Source organism: Sus scrofa, chromosome 13 (genome assembly GCF_054392235.1).
Source record: "Sus scrofa isolate SSC_HxYL_T2T_F1_AM1 chromosome 13, Sscrofa_HxYL_maternal_Yorkshire_Landrace_v2.0, whole genome shotgun sequence".
In the NCBI taxonomy this organism is placed as follows: Eukaryota; Metazoa; Chordata; class Mammalia; order Artiodactyla; family Suidae; genus Sus; species Sus scrofa.
Window position 1 is genome coordinate 66,112,599 of NC_139395.1, and position 14,848 is coordinate 66,127,446.

A 14,848-nucleotide genomic window follows, 5' to 3' on the forward strand; every position below is an offset into this window, starting at 1 on the left:
GCTAGAAAGCAAAAGCATTAGCATCTGAATTGAATACTGGAATCTCCAGCATTTATGTGTGTGTGTGTGTGTGTGTGTGTGTGTGTGTGTGTGTATGATCTGAGTCATGCCACTCTAAGTATGACCCATGGACTAGACTGCTTCATGAACTATGTGTTGGTCAGCAGTGAGCTGCAGAGAGAAATCGAGTGTTCAGAAACCTTTATAGCAACTGGACAGACTGATTTTAGGTCTCTTGAATCTAATACAAATTTGAGCTTGCATATCTGTGTGTCTGTTTTGTTTTTCATTTCATTAGTCTTAGAATTCATTGTTATTATAGCATACAGAAATATTGGTCTTTTTGGATTTGAAATTTGAAAACCAAAACAAAACAGACAGACTGGTGCAAACCACAGATAACAAATGGTTTGAGAAGCATTGGTGAGACACCTTCATGACTGAGGCGGAAAGGTGGTACAGTTTCGGATCTTCCATAGGCACAGTTTATGACATGGAATATTGTGGCTTGTGTTGTATTGAGATTTTCTGAGCCTTCCTTAACCATATCCCCTAACCTTTCCCATATAACTCTGCTGTCTTTTTAACTATGACATTTTTTATCCACCTATTTCCTAAAATGATTTGCAAAGAGGTAATTCTTTGGATTTATTCATTCATTCAACCATTATTTATTCATTGAGCAATCTGTGTGCCAGACACTGTTCTAAACACTGAGAATTCAGCAGTAACAAAACAAAACAAAATACAGTCCCTGCTCTCTTCTAGTTTATACTAAAAGAATGAAGATACATAACTATATATGTACACACCTATACATATACACACCTATGAGCTGCAAGGTGGTAGATTGATTCTAAGTGCACCCAGTTCCACTTGGGATATGAGCTGTGTGCCTTCCTCTCCTCTGGATGTTAAGATCACTATTGTTATAGTTTTGTGTCTGAACCCTATGATTAATAGAGAGTCCCAAGGTGACACTTGTATGTGATTTCCCTCATGACCATTGGTGCCTGAGCATGGCCTCCCCAAATTGGTGAGGACGATGGAACTAGCAAAGCCTCAGAGACTGGAGGAGCCTTGGTGTCCACTGTCCTAAACTACTCTTCCCTCTGTGATGTCATTATCTCTGCAATTAATATAATTAGATCCAGGGTGTTTCTTTGGTTCAGCTGGAAGGACAGTGATCTCCTGTAGGATGATGTTCAGACCCTGGGAGTCTAGGATGGAGGTGTCAACCCTCTGAAATTAGGACAGTGTTTTGCATATGTACACTTTTTGGGGTGAGGGCTTCCTAGCTTCCATCAGCTTCTGAAAGTAATTCATGACCCCCAAAGCTGAAAAATCACTGGTTTCCCATGGCCAAAGAACCTTTAGCACATTGGACCCTGTTATTTAATCTAGTTGTGTCTCCTCCTGTTTTCTCCCTTGGGCTTCCCTGCAGTAGCCAGACCTGCTTCCTTGTTGTTGATCCAGCATGTGGGGCTTGACCTCTTCTGGGATGCTCGACCTTCAACCATCCACAGAGCTCTTTCCTCACCTCCTTTAAGCCTTGGCTCCATTGTCACTCTCTGGGCTTATCCTGATGTGTGTTTAAAATAACATGCCTCTCCTGCCCCTGTCTTGGTCCTTGGCGCTTTATTTTCACCCATAGTCCTTGCTATCTTTAACATCTTAGATGCTTAGGTATTTATTGACCATATTTCTCTTTTTACCCTGATATCCCATAGAAGTGGACATTTTTTTTCCTGCTTTGTTCATTGCTGTATCCCCTCAAATAGTATCTGACCCATAGTAGGTGTTCAATAAATATTTGAGGAATGAATAAATGAATGAACATAAGATCTCACTCTTTCAGTGTATAATGTGGAGCTTAAATCCTGCCAGGTTAACTATGATTCTTCATGTTGCTCTGTGTGTATTCTACCCCACTGGTTGTGGTTTCATGAATATCACTTCTCTGTTGCCATAAATTGGCTTTTAACACATCTCTTTGTTTTTCTTTCCGTGTTTCATATTCCCAGGAGGCATTTCTGTTTTTTTCTTACTGAGTTTCCCTGTTTGTTAACTCTTACTTTACCCTTGACCCTCAAAGTGTTTGTAGATAAGACCTAAGGCAAGTTAGCTGATCTGCATCTCTCAGTTTCTTCATCTGTAAAATGGGAATAATAATGATAATATCTTAATAATAATATCTAATCTTGCAAGATTGCTGTGAGGATGAAATAAGATAATGCTTGTAAAGTAGATGGCACAGTGGCTGGTGTAAATACTGGTTACATTAATGCTGATCACAGTGTAAGTATCTTTTGGCTCAGCATAATGTCTGCATGTGGCAGGCACAGAGTAAATGGCAGTTGTTACAATTATTATATTTTTCCCTCCCTTCATTACCACCACTAATGTTATAATCCCAGACAATCATCAGAGAGTAGGGCATTAATAGAAGATTCTAGAGAAGGTTAAGGGTTTTCTTCCCTTTTCTTCCTTTTTGTCTTTTTCTTCCTCTCCCTTCTCCATACACCATTTCTCTTCCCTTTTCATGCAATTGGAAGACCTTTCAGATTTGAAATTCATTCTTTGCATGCAGATCTGATCTTGGTTGTCACCATCATGATGTTACTCAATCTTTCTTGTGACATTCTGTTCGAATGGGTAGCCATAGGTCTTGAAGATGTATTTCCATATATGTAGTTTGCCACAGTCTTGATTTCTGGTATGGGTTTCATTTTTTTTTTTTTTTTTGGAGGACATTTCATGGAGCTGCCTTTGTAAAGCTCTGAATGCTGGGTTATTTGCTTTCTGTCTTCTGCTCCTCAGTGCCAAGTTAGTAAAAACCCCTAGATTTGAGTCTTACAAGCCCTCAATCAGCAAACGCTTATTATTAAGTTTATATAGGGAAGATTTTTGGAGCAGCAGAATGGCATGATGCAAGTTGAACATCAGGAAGCTCAGTCTTGGGGCTGTGTGTGTAATTGTTGGATGGGGTGTTGGAAGTCCAGCAGAGGAGACAGGGAGAGGGTATCCTGTGGGAAATGGTAAGCACCAGAAATACAGCAGTGCCAGTGGAAATGGAGCTGGGGTGGTGCTCGGGGTGTATGTACATCTGGCTTTCCTAGGTACTGCCAATGAGCTCTCAAAGCAGTTGCTCAGTTGACATTTCCACCAGCAGTGTCTGAGAGTTCTGGGTGGTCCCCATTCTTGCCAACACTTGGTTATTATTGCTGCATAACAAGCCATACTAAAACATGGCGATTGAAAACAATACCTATCATTTCATTATCTGTCATGGTTTCTGTGGGTCAGGCATTTAGCAGGACTGTGCTGAGAAGTTCTGGCTCAGGACCTCTCATGAGGTTGTAGACAGATGGTGGCTGCCAGACCTTCTGAAGGAGGAAGCCATTGGTGGTCACTGTCTACCCTTTCTTATTAACTTTCTCCAACCCAAGCCGCACAGCCAGACTTGGGTGAGCCAAGAGGTGAAGTCCTGGCCCTGCCAAGGAATGAAATGCACACTGATTGAGCATTTACTCTGGGCTAGACCTTGTGCCAGATACTCTGCTATTGTATGAGGTTTTTATTTCCTTCTGTACAGTCTTTCCTTCAGAGTTAGCTTCCTACACAAGCTTTTCCTTAACAGTCCTATGTTTAAATACACGTTCTTCTTTATTTCCATCCTAATTGTTCCATTGATCACCCTCATAGCCCTTTTTTCTGTTTACACTGTTACACTGTAGTTGTTTGCCTGTTTATTACCTGTCACCTGCCTTCCTCCCTCCCCCAGTGCTAGACTGAGGTTTCATGACAACAGGGATTCTGCCTCTTTCATGCACTAGTGGTTACCAAGTGTTGCCGTAGTGAAATACAGGACACCCAATGAAATTTGAATTTCAGATCAAAGTGAGTAATATTTTAGTCTAAGTTTGTCTCAAATGGGGGTAGCATTTAAAAAGTATATCTCAAATATATCTCCGGAGTTCCTGCTGTGGTGCAGTGGATTAAGAATCCAACTGCAGTGGCTTAGGTTGCTGCGGAGGCATGGGTTCTACCCCTGGCCCATTAGGGTGGGCTAACGGAGCTGGTGTTGCTGCAGCTGCAGTCTAGGTCACAGCTGCGGGTTAGATTTAGCCCCCTACCCAGGAACCTCCATATGCTGCAAGTGCAGCCATTAAAAAAAAAAAAAAAAAAAAAGGTATAGGTATGTCTCAAATGTGGAACATGCTATACTGAAATATTTGTGGTTAATTTTTGAAACTCAAATTTAGTTTGATGACCTGTAGTTTTATTTGCTACATCTGGCTACTCTTGTATCTGGTGTTTAGCATACTGTGTGGCACATGATAGAAGCTCAATAAATATTTGAATCAGTGAATGGATAAATGAAAGAGCTCATTTCTTTTTCATGAACAGTTTGGCAAGGTACAGATTATTATTTTAAAGATAGGGAAATTGAGTTCCTGTTATGGCCCAGCAGGTTAAGAACCTGACATAGTGCCCTTGAGGATGTGGGTTCGATCCCTGGCCTCGCTCAGTGGTTTAAAGATCCTGTGTTGCCACAAGCTGGGGTGTGGGTTGCAGATGCAGCTCGGAGCCGGCATTGCTGTAGTGTATGTAAACCTACAACTGCAGCTCTGATTCAACCCCTAGCCTGGGAACTTCCATGTGCTGCAGGTGCAGTCTTAAAAAAAAAAAAAAAAAAAAAAAAAAAAGAAGGTAGGGAAAAGCGTGTTCAGATAATCTAATAAGCTTGTCCATGAGCCTAGAGACAGTTGGTACAGGGTGGGGATAAGAGTCAAATTTTGAAAGCCACTCTCTTTGACTTTCACTCATCTTTGGTTCTTTTTACTATGTCATGTTGCCTTGTTAACTTTCTTCCTTGTAGCGGTCAGATTTCTTTACTTGTTCAACTCTGTTTCATTTAGGTAGAGTTTATTAAAGGATTTTCAGGAGCCCAGGAGCCCTAGGAGGCCAGAGATGCAGACCTCAGGCACAGTAACTGGGAGCCCTCCCCTGACATTTTGTAGCACTGATCCACTGGGGGTTCTAATGATGCCACTGCTGGGCCTGGATACCACAATTTGCATCAGTGGTCCTGTCAACATGGAGCATTAAGCCACGTGCCCAGGCCCCTAGACCCAGGGCCTTCCAGATGTAGCTGCTTCTTGCCTTGTCAGCATATAGTTCTGCCCAGCTAGGCCCAGGTATAGCTCTTCCACAGACCTTAAGGCATGTGCTCATCCTTCCTGCAAGGGAGTCTGGTAAAGTGAACATTTGGCTTCCAAATGCAGAGGCAGAGTCGAAGCTGCCTCTGTCCTGTAAACTCCTAAGAAGGAGAATTCTCCAAACATAAGAAGTGTCTTAAAAGGTTCGAGGTAGCTTAAAAGATGATGTGTTCACCTGACACCTCCTTTAAACTTTGATAGCACATTGCCATCTCATTTTTTAAAACAGGTATTAGTTTCTACCTTGTTTGAAAATAAGATTTATGTTTGCTTAAAATTTTTTTTTTTTTTTTCGGGCCTCGCCTATGGCATGTGACACTTTCCTGGGTCTGGGACCGAACCTGCACCATAGCGGTGATAGTGCCAAATCCTTAACTGCTGGGCCACCAGGGAACTCTTGCTTTAATGTTTTTTAATATTTCTATGACATTTTTATTTAGCAATTGTAGAACTACGTGTAGTATTTTCCACCTACTTCTTTTTTTTTTTTTTTTTTTTTTTTTTTTTTTTTTTTTTTTTTTTTTGCCACCCCACTGCATATGGAGTTCCTGGGCCAGGGATCAGATCTGAGCCACAGTTGTGACTTACACCACATACACCACAGCTGTGGCAATGCCAGGTCATTAATCTGCTGTGCCAGGTCAGGAACTGAACCTGTGTCCCAATGCCCCAGAGATGCCACCAATCCTGTTGTGCCACAGTAGGAATTCCAATTGCTTTGATTTTTTCATATCCCCACAGAGTCTGTCCTCCCAGGAGTCACTTGACACATAAGTGAATAACAGCTCAATTCTCTGTGTGAAGGGATTTTAGAGATGACTTTAATTTTATTCCTATATGTTTAAACAATTACCTTTGTAATAAAAATAAAGTTTTCAAAACTTGGTAAGTAACTGGGAGACAAATACAGGGCTGAAATCCCTTATCCACAATTCCAAAATTCAAGTGTCTGAATGTTGAATGATTTTTTTTTTAAATCTTACTTGGCAGAATTACCTGACCTGAAATGACATGAGGCTATTTATAGTTTTTATTATCCCTCTTAGTTGAATATTCACATTTTCTGGCAGAATTTTTAAGGCAGTTGATTATGAGCTGTTGTCCTGACCTCCCTAGGGATTTAGACTGTGTGTATACTTTGTTATCTTTGCAAAATCTATAAAATTCTGATGTCCAAGATCCATGAGGCCCCAAGAGTTTTTTGGAAGAGTGCTTGTATGTTTGTGTGTGCATGTGTGCGTGTGTGTGTGTGTGTGTACACACTCAGATGCATACTGTGTACATAGAAATTTTGGGAATGATACATGGAAGATTGCAACAGTGATTATAGGAGACAGTGAGAGATGAATTTATGCTTCAGTGTTTCTCACTCATCAGTATTTCTAATTATTGTGACGAAATGACTGCCCTTTTCAATGAAAGAGATGAAAGAGTGCATTGGCTGGAGGTTTTATTTTATTTAGGAAAAGAGTGGTGATACTAATGTTAAAGACAGATTATCAAGCAGGCTGTACCTTGACATATTGGGTCATCATTTACTGCTGAAAAGGACTCAGAAAAAGTTATGCACATACAGGGCAGCCTACTGCATCTTGGGTACTGTGTGCATGCTCTGGTGGCGGGGAATTTGCATCAGCAAAAAACACTAATTTTGCTTAAAAAAAATAAAATCAAGGCACTCAAAAATGTGATGAGTAAATGAAACTACTGTTATTAGTGATGGGTTTGGCATGATTTACCAAGTCTGAACGATTACTCATCCTCTGTACGTTTGCAGAAGTGCTTTAACAAAAGCCAGATGCACACATAGTAGCAGGGGTTAGTAGGTGCATGAGAGGATTAAACCCACTGAGTCTTTGGAGCCCTGGTTTGTAGCTGTTTTTGGCTCGTCAACTGGCTGCTTTACTGAGTCAGCCTATAGGATGGCTTCCCAGGGTAAGTCGGATTTTGCTTTTCTGGGTTTACAGTGTAAGTGGTCAAGGAGATCTGACTGTTGCCTTTTGCATTAGATTCTCTTCCTCAGCAATGCCTACATTTCTTCTGTGAGAAAGACAGTTATCTTATTCCAGCATATTCTAGTGTCCTTGCTGCTGGTTTTTATGGCTTTGCCTCACCTCTCCCTGATTTTTAAAGTGAAATGTCTGAGTGCTGAAAGGATTGGCACAGGGAATTGCAAAGGTCATATGTAAGTTCTGCGGCTGGCGTGTGGAGAGCAGTGTGACTGAGCCAGAGCCCTCTGTGACCCTTTCTTTTAAAGAGGATGTTTCTAATAATTTAGTGTAGCGTGCTGTATGTGCTTATTTATGACCTTAAAAATAATAGTTTAGTCCTTGCTGAGTGGCCATTACGGATGCTTTATGACATGTTACAATGGTTTCAACTTGCACTTTGTTTTTTGTATTAAAACAATGTCGTGCCTCAGTCAATGTGGATTTTTTTGGTTTTTTTTTTTTTTTTTTTTCTTTCTTTTCTTTTAAAGGAACTCAGGACAACACTCAACATTAGAATAAGTTCCTGGATTCTGACCTCAGAGAATGTGGTTCTCTAGGGCAGAAGAAGTGAGGGTTCGCCAAGCTCTTACAAATGAGCTTTGTAGTCATTGTGGATGAAATTATAAAACACCGCTTTTCCCACTGGATGTTAAATGCCCCTTTTCATTAGCTGTAGTATGAGGAGCAAAATCATGTGATTTTTTTTTTTTTTTAATGTTTAACCGTAGCTACTTTTAAAGGGTAGTTTTCATTTTGTGGCTCCTTTTTTTTTTTTTTTTTTTTTTTTTCCTTCCGGTATTTAGTACAGTTGAGGACTTTTCTTTAAATCTTTTTAGGACACTCTGGTGAATAATGGGGTCTGATAGCTCTCTAAATGGAAGAGCGTGCAATGGAGCCTGGGCGTGGGGGCCAGGGAGGTGGCTGGAGGAGCCTAATCATATCCTCTGCCAGGATGGTTCTAGATATATTGCCTCTCTCCCGCCTCAGTTCTCAGGCTGAAGGAGGTCACTGTGATGTGAGGGCTGGGGCATGTCAGTGGCCCATAGCTTTTCCCAGTGGCGGTGACATCTCTGCAGGCTCAGAAGGGAACTTGCTTCAGCATTTCCATTCAGCAGTGTTCAGTACCCACGAAGGAGGAAATTGATCTGCTCCAAATGTAGTCCTACCTCAAGAAAGCCTGATGTATAAAAAGAAGTAAGGGACTTTCAGGTGATTTTTTTTTTTTAATGAAAACATTCACATCAGGACTTTAAAATAAATCGAAGCACTGGGATTCTTAGTGGGAGTCTGAAGCTCTGTGCCGAGGGCTGCATGAAATGGGAGGTTAATGTGGTCCATCTTTTAGAGCATCAGCAGTTCTTGAGTATTTGGGGTAGGGTTGCAGAAGTTTCCATAATGCAGCAGGTCAGTCATTTAGACACTGTTTCCTGCTGATCAAAGCAAGGGTATATTACAGAGTAGATGTGAGGCTGCTGGGAGACCTCTCCCTTGATGATGGTGGATTCAGACCGGGCTTTAGGCCCTGCTTCCCACGCTCCCTGCAAGAGTGTTGCTCCTCCGCTGAGATGTGCTTTGGTGGAAAAGTTCTGGGGTTCACTGTCTTCCCTTCTCAAGTGCAGCCTCTTCAGTGTACCAAGGTGAAGTACTCTGGGGTGAGAGGGAAGCTCTTGCCCAGGGTGAGCTGGAACATTTCCTGCACCATGTCACACACACACAGCTGCTTTGGAAGGGACAAGGAATCTTGACCGAAGGCTTGCCTGCCACCTGGAAGTGGATGGTTATCATAACAGACAGTGGGCTTTTTTTTTTTTTTTTTTTTTTTTTTTGGTCTTTTTACCATTTCTTGGGCTGCTCCCATGGCATGGCATGTGGAGGTTCCCAGGCTAGGGGTCGAATCAGAGCTGTAGCCGCCATCCTACGCCAGAGCCATAGCCACCTGGGATCCTAGCCGCGTCTGCAACCTATACCACAGTAATGCCAGATCCTTAACCCACTGAGCAAGGCCAGGGATCAAACCCTCAACCTCATGGTTTCTAGTTGGATTCGATAACCACTGAGCCATGACAGGAACTCTGACAGTGGGCTTTTTCTTTTTTCTTTCTTTCTCTCTCTCTCTCTCTTTCTCTTTCTTTCTTTCTTTCTTTCTTTCTTTCTTTCTTTCTTTCTTTCTTTCTTTCTTTCTTTCTTTCTTTCTTTCTTTCTTTTTGTTAGCCTCTACAGTCCTTTATTGGATAACTACAAGCTTTGGGTTTTTTTTTTTTTAATGGAAGTTGGTGGTGGATTATTATTATTTTTTTTAATTAAAGTATAGTTGATTTACAGTGTTGTGCCAGTTTCCGCTGAACAGGATAGTGAGACAGTGGTCTTCAGCAATTAGACAGAAGCGTGACATGGGGAAATGGGCTCCTGAATGGCTGGAGATGGAACCCTGTGACCTTTTCCGGCCTTCCTACCCTCCCCTGGTTTGGACCCTGCATATGCCTCAGCTAAGTAGCTTAATTTTTTTTTTTTTTTTTTTTAAGACCACCTTCTTCCTCATTCTTTTTTTATTTTTTTGGCCTTGCCTGCAGCATGTGGAAGTTCCTGGGCCAGAGATCAAATGCATGCCACAATAGAGTTCGAGCCACAGCAGTGACAATACCACCCTCCACAGGAGAACTCCTACAATTTTTAAAAATTATTATTATTTCATTTTTTAAGAGGAGAGTAAAATCAGTTATCAGCGATTTCAAAGCACATGTGTGTGGATTATCTAGAGTCTTTTGATTTTGTCCTTATTGCCCTCATTTCTTAGTGTTTCTCAGCATCTCATCACATGGCAAGAGACAACACAACCCCAAACAGCCTTTTACGCCTACTTGCTTGTTAGGGCATTTAACTTAAATATATAGAATAGCATATCTATTTTACATTTTGTGGGAAAGAAATATATATATATATATTTGCGTTCAGTCTTGATACATATGCATACACACACACACATATATGTATGTGTCTGTATCTATGTCCATCTATATCTTCCTCAGAATTTGTTAAACTCTTAAACCCATACTCTCTCTCTCTCTCTCTCTCTCACACACACACACACACACACACACACACACATCTTAAAATAACCTTACTGGAAGAAATAAAGAGGGAAAATTAGTAGGCAGTCTTCATGACAGTTTAATATGTGTATTTACCATATGGAAATATTCAAATACAGCTTTGTTTTGTGTCATTAATTCTGGTGGTACAGTATTTGAAAAGGTGACAGATAAAAGGGCAGAATGGAATTCTTGAAGCTGTAATTTGCAGGCGGTTGATAATACAAGTTCCTTTTCTTTTCCAAATGTGCTATTTATATAATTTATACTTTTAACAAATCTTAGAACTGAAATGAAAATAGTAATTAATCTTAAGGGCAAGAAATGTTGCAACTGTGCCACATTTGGAAACTTTTAAGAAATTTCTCTGGGTGGCTAAGCCCAGCCTATTGAATATTCTAATTTTCGTGTCACAGAGCCTAGTGCTAAGCAGACAGTGCGTGCTCATTTAATGTTAAATGATTGAGTCAGTTTGGCAGCACTTTTTTTTTTTTTTAAAGAAACGTAAGCATATTTGCTTTAGAAGTGGCAGGCCAGTTTTAAAGCCAAGTAAAGATAAATAGGTCAGGCAAAATAGTGCATTTGGCAGGGATAGGGTCTTACATGTGCAAAGCTAAAAGTCTGAAAGGAAGAACATCAAGATGCTTGCCTGTTAAGAGGAGGAATGATTTTTATTTTTGATACTTTTTTTGTTTTCCTTTAATTTTCCAAAGTGAGCACATGTATTCTTTGAAAGGTAGTCCTTTGAGACACATAAAAGCCTTTATGTAACAGTTTTTTAAATGACAAGTTAATTAATTTATAATAGAAATGATGCACATCATATATGGTATGAGTGGTGTTCCCTGGAATGGGGCAGCATGGTAGCTTCAAGGAGACCCTCCATTCTAGTGAAATCATTGTTTTCAAACAGCATTTTATGTAGGATTCCAGTATAGTCAGTTGTGGCCTAACACAGCAGATGCATTTCTAAACAAAAAAAAAATCATCAGATGATGCAAAATCATGCAGCAGATACCATAGAATCTATAGGTAAAGTGGGGCTGAGGACACAGTACCCAAAAACTTCATTAGTAATGTTAAAAAAAAAAAGGAGAGATAGGAACCTCAGAAAAAGAGTTTTACACTTGTTAAATTGTTAAGCAATATGCAGATACAGCATAAACTTGGCACCTTGCCTTGAAAAGACCTAGTATTTGCTTGTGGAGGTGGCTCATGGGAAGGATTTCAGCTGGTGAAGTGGTGGATGAAGACTTGTCTGAAATCAGGTGAAAATTATAGCAAAGAAGTGGGTGGTTGCAGTGTGTAACATGCATGGTACACTGAGGTAGTGGGCAGATGCTTGCGGCGTGTATGGTTTTTGTGGATTTCTTCACTGCTTGATTCAGCTGGGTGTGGTTTTCTGTGTTCACCTGTTGTTTCTCATGTACCAAATCATGCACAAGGAAACCCATGTTCTTGTGGGTTATGCTCACATTGTTCCCTAGTTTATCAACCATGGCTGAACAAATTTACATTTTCAAAACAAGCATTATAAGAGAACTAACTATATATGAGATAAATGAAATAAAGTTGCATTGGTTCTAGGTATGTCAAGAGCCCAGTTTGGGACCCAGATGTCCTTCCACCACCCCAGGGATTCCAGGGACCATCACTGTGTGGCCTTGAGCTTCATATCAAACTTTTGTGTGTGTGTGTAGATAATTGGTCCTACCTTTGTATCCTTCCTTGGCTGGTGACTGGCAGGTTCTTCAACCTTCACAAAATTCGGTCCTGCTGCCAGATGGATGGTCCAGTAAAGTGAATGGCCTTGAGCTTAAGGGCCCTGTAGAACACCTCACTCCAGGTCCTCATCAGGGACTCTGACCTTGCCCATGGTGCTGCTCAGTACTTCTCAAGTGCTGCTACGACAAACCAGTATTTATGGCTTACAGTCCAAGGGCCAGAGGGTTCTCTGTCACTCTGAATGCTCTAAAATAATGAGGAAGGAAGGCAATGTCATTTGAAAATGATTTTCCAAGTTCACTTTTACTTTGATTTGTCAAATAATGGTAAAGAAGTCTGTGAGGGTTTTACACTGATAAAAAGGGCTCATTGGCTAAAAAATAATCAAGGGAAATCTGCTTATAAAATCCATATCTGAAATAATCCAGACCAGCAGAAATATCTAAATCTGAGAATATGCAGCCCCATCTCCCCCCAAGCTTGGCAGTTAGTTTTATTACATTACATGTAATCTTATGGTCTTACCTTCTTGGAAGATCATTATGACATAGAGCCCTGTGAATCCTGATTGTCCTGGGTACCTATCTTAACGGGTGTTACTGTGTCCTTTTTTTGGGGGGGGGCGTTGGGGGGACTAAGCCTGCAGCATATGGGAGTTCCTGGGGCCAGAGATTGAATCCAAGCTGCGTCACAGCTGTGGCAAAACTGGATCCTTAACCCACCACACCAGGATAGAATTGAACCTGCTCCACCTCAGAGACAACACCAGATCTCTAAGCCGCTGCGCCACAGTGGGAACTCCACCGCGTCCTTTTTATGACAGTTCTTGGGAGAAGTATCTCTCTGGTTTTAATACCACAAATGACTGTACTTCTACTCAACTTTGGGTTTTTATTTTATGGATATAGTTAGTCATGTAACTGATCATGTCTTCTTCCTCTTTATGGCCACAGGCATGTTTTTTTTAACTGATACTTAAAAAAAAAAAAACCAAAAGAAAAACTAGTTTGCCAACATGGGAAATGAGATGGTTTTGCACAAGTGTGTTTGAATTTCCAGTATCTATTGAAAAATCAAATCTGGCAACACTGGGGTCACATGTCTCCATGGCAACCATGGGATCCAGTAAAGTGATGCCGTTTTCCTCAAAGCAGAGCTGGCACTCTTCACTTTGTTTTACCTCTTTACTTTAACTTCCTGGCCCTTGCAGACACTGGCCTCTGTGCCTTGTGGCTTAGAAGGCAATTTGTGACTCACCTTTAGAAACGTGCAGACTTTTATATGCCTTTTGTGAACTAATCTTATTCCTAGGGTCATTTAATATCTTTTTCTTGGATTCTCTTCTATCCTCTTGTCTTCACCCATGCACATGTGTTTTCTATTGTTGTTTCATCTTGGAGTGTTGTGTGCTTTTTACATAAGCTCCTTTAAGTTACTTTTTTGGGGGAAGAAACAAGGTATAAATAAAAATAGGAGATTGGCTTTTTGCCCTCAGATCTTTTTATTTTTATTTTTTTTCCTGTTAAGAATTTAAAACAATTTCGACTCTTTCTCTGGCCTATTTTAGAGTCTGCTTGACTCTAGTACCATTCATAGCTCTACAATTCTTTGCTAGGGTTTTGTTCTGGTAATTCTTCTTAGAGACTCTGAGAAAATGTTGTTTTGCACATAGGATTGGCTGGCTTCTCATGATCTTGTATTAAGAAGTGTAAAGCTAAGTAAGTTGAAATATTTGTCCATTCAGTTCTAAGGGGGAAGCTTAGGTGAACCTTCTTAGAGGTGATCTCCTGATTGTGAAGACCCTGAGAAGGCATCTGTCTGTGCCCGGCATGTGGCACTGCTGTGACTCCCGGGGTCATAGAGAAGACAGGCATTGCTGCTGGTCTGGGGACCCTCTATTCTCATTCTTGTTGTTAGATGTTAGTGTAACTCAAGTAGTGTTGAAAACAATTCTGGATTGATCAAAATGTGACATCATTAATTTTTATATTCTCTTCGGGATTTATGTCTTCTTTTGAAAAGTCTGAAGACTCAACAAGTATGGGCCAACATGTGCCCTTGGGTGGGTTTGTGTCTAGTTCACCATGCCCTTCTCCCCCAGTGACACTTAGACTGGTGCCATGTGCCCTGTGTCCCTTCCTTTCTGGGTATGTGACCTGTCATTACTTAACACCACGTTGGTACATCACCCTCACTCATCTTGCTGTTTAGCATAAACCACACTTGGGTATGTTTTCCTACTGCCGTAGTCACCTTGCACATGTTTCCCAGCCTCTTGGCTCTTTCCCTACCATTCATATCTAATGGTTTGGATTTTTGCATTGTCTCTCTCCTTTCCAGCCTCAGGGCTTTAAGCTTCCTCAGCAAGAGTGTCATGGGTGTGCATCCATCCAGCTAAAAAGAACACTGCTCTCATTCATTCAGCAAGTATTTGTTGAGCACCTACTGTGTGCAGGTGCTGCTTCAGTGCACAAAAGAGGCAAAGACGCATGCCTGCTGGAGTTTGCGTCCTGGTAGGGGTAAAGAGCACTGTGGAAAAGAATAAAGCCAAAAAGGTTTCCCATTTCATTTGAAGTTCATAGGATAGACCTTGCTTCTGAGGTTTCTTTTGAATAGAGGTGTGAGTGAACTGAGGAATGAGCCCATGTAGCTGTATGGGGAAGAGCCTTGTAGCCCAAGGGGACATCTGGAAGAGTAGAGTTCCTGGGTAGGGGATATACTAGGATTTGACCTTAGGTATGGTTTTTATTTCAGTGTTGCCTCTCTGAATGGTAAAAATTAGGGGTCAGCTGCATATGCCCTCTGGACCACATCTGTGAAC

General features: G+C 41.0%; 1 protein-coding gene across 9 annotated transcripts in view; it reads left to right on the forward strand.

Moving 5' to 3' along the window:
• The window catches only part of MITF (melanocyte inducing transcription factor), a 243,903-nt gene that overhangs the window by 95,594 nt on the left and 133,461 nt on the right, over nt 1-14,848 (forward strand). Inside the window, exon 1 of one of the 9 annotated variants that reach the window (XM_084987176.1) lies at nt 7,019-7,157. The gene's annotated coding sequence lies outside the window, so the exon portion shown is untranslated. 9 annotated transcript variants of the gene reach the window in all.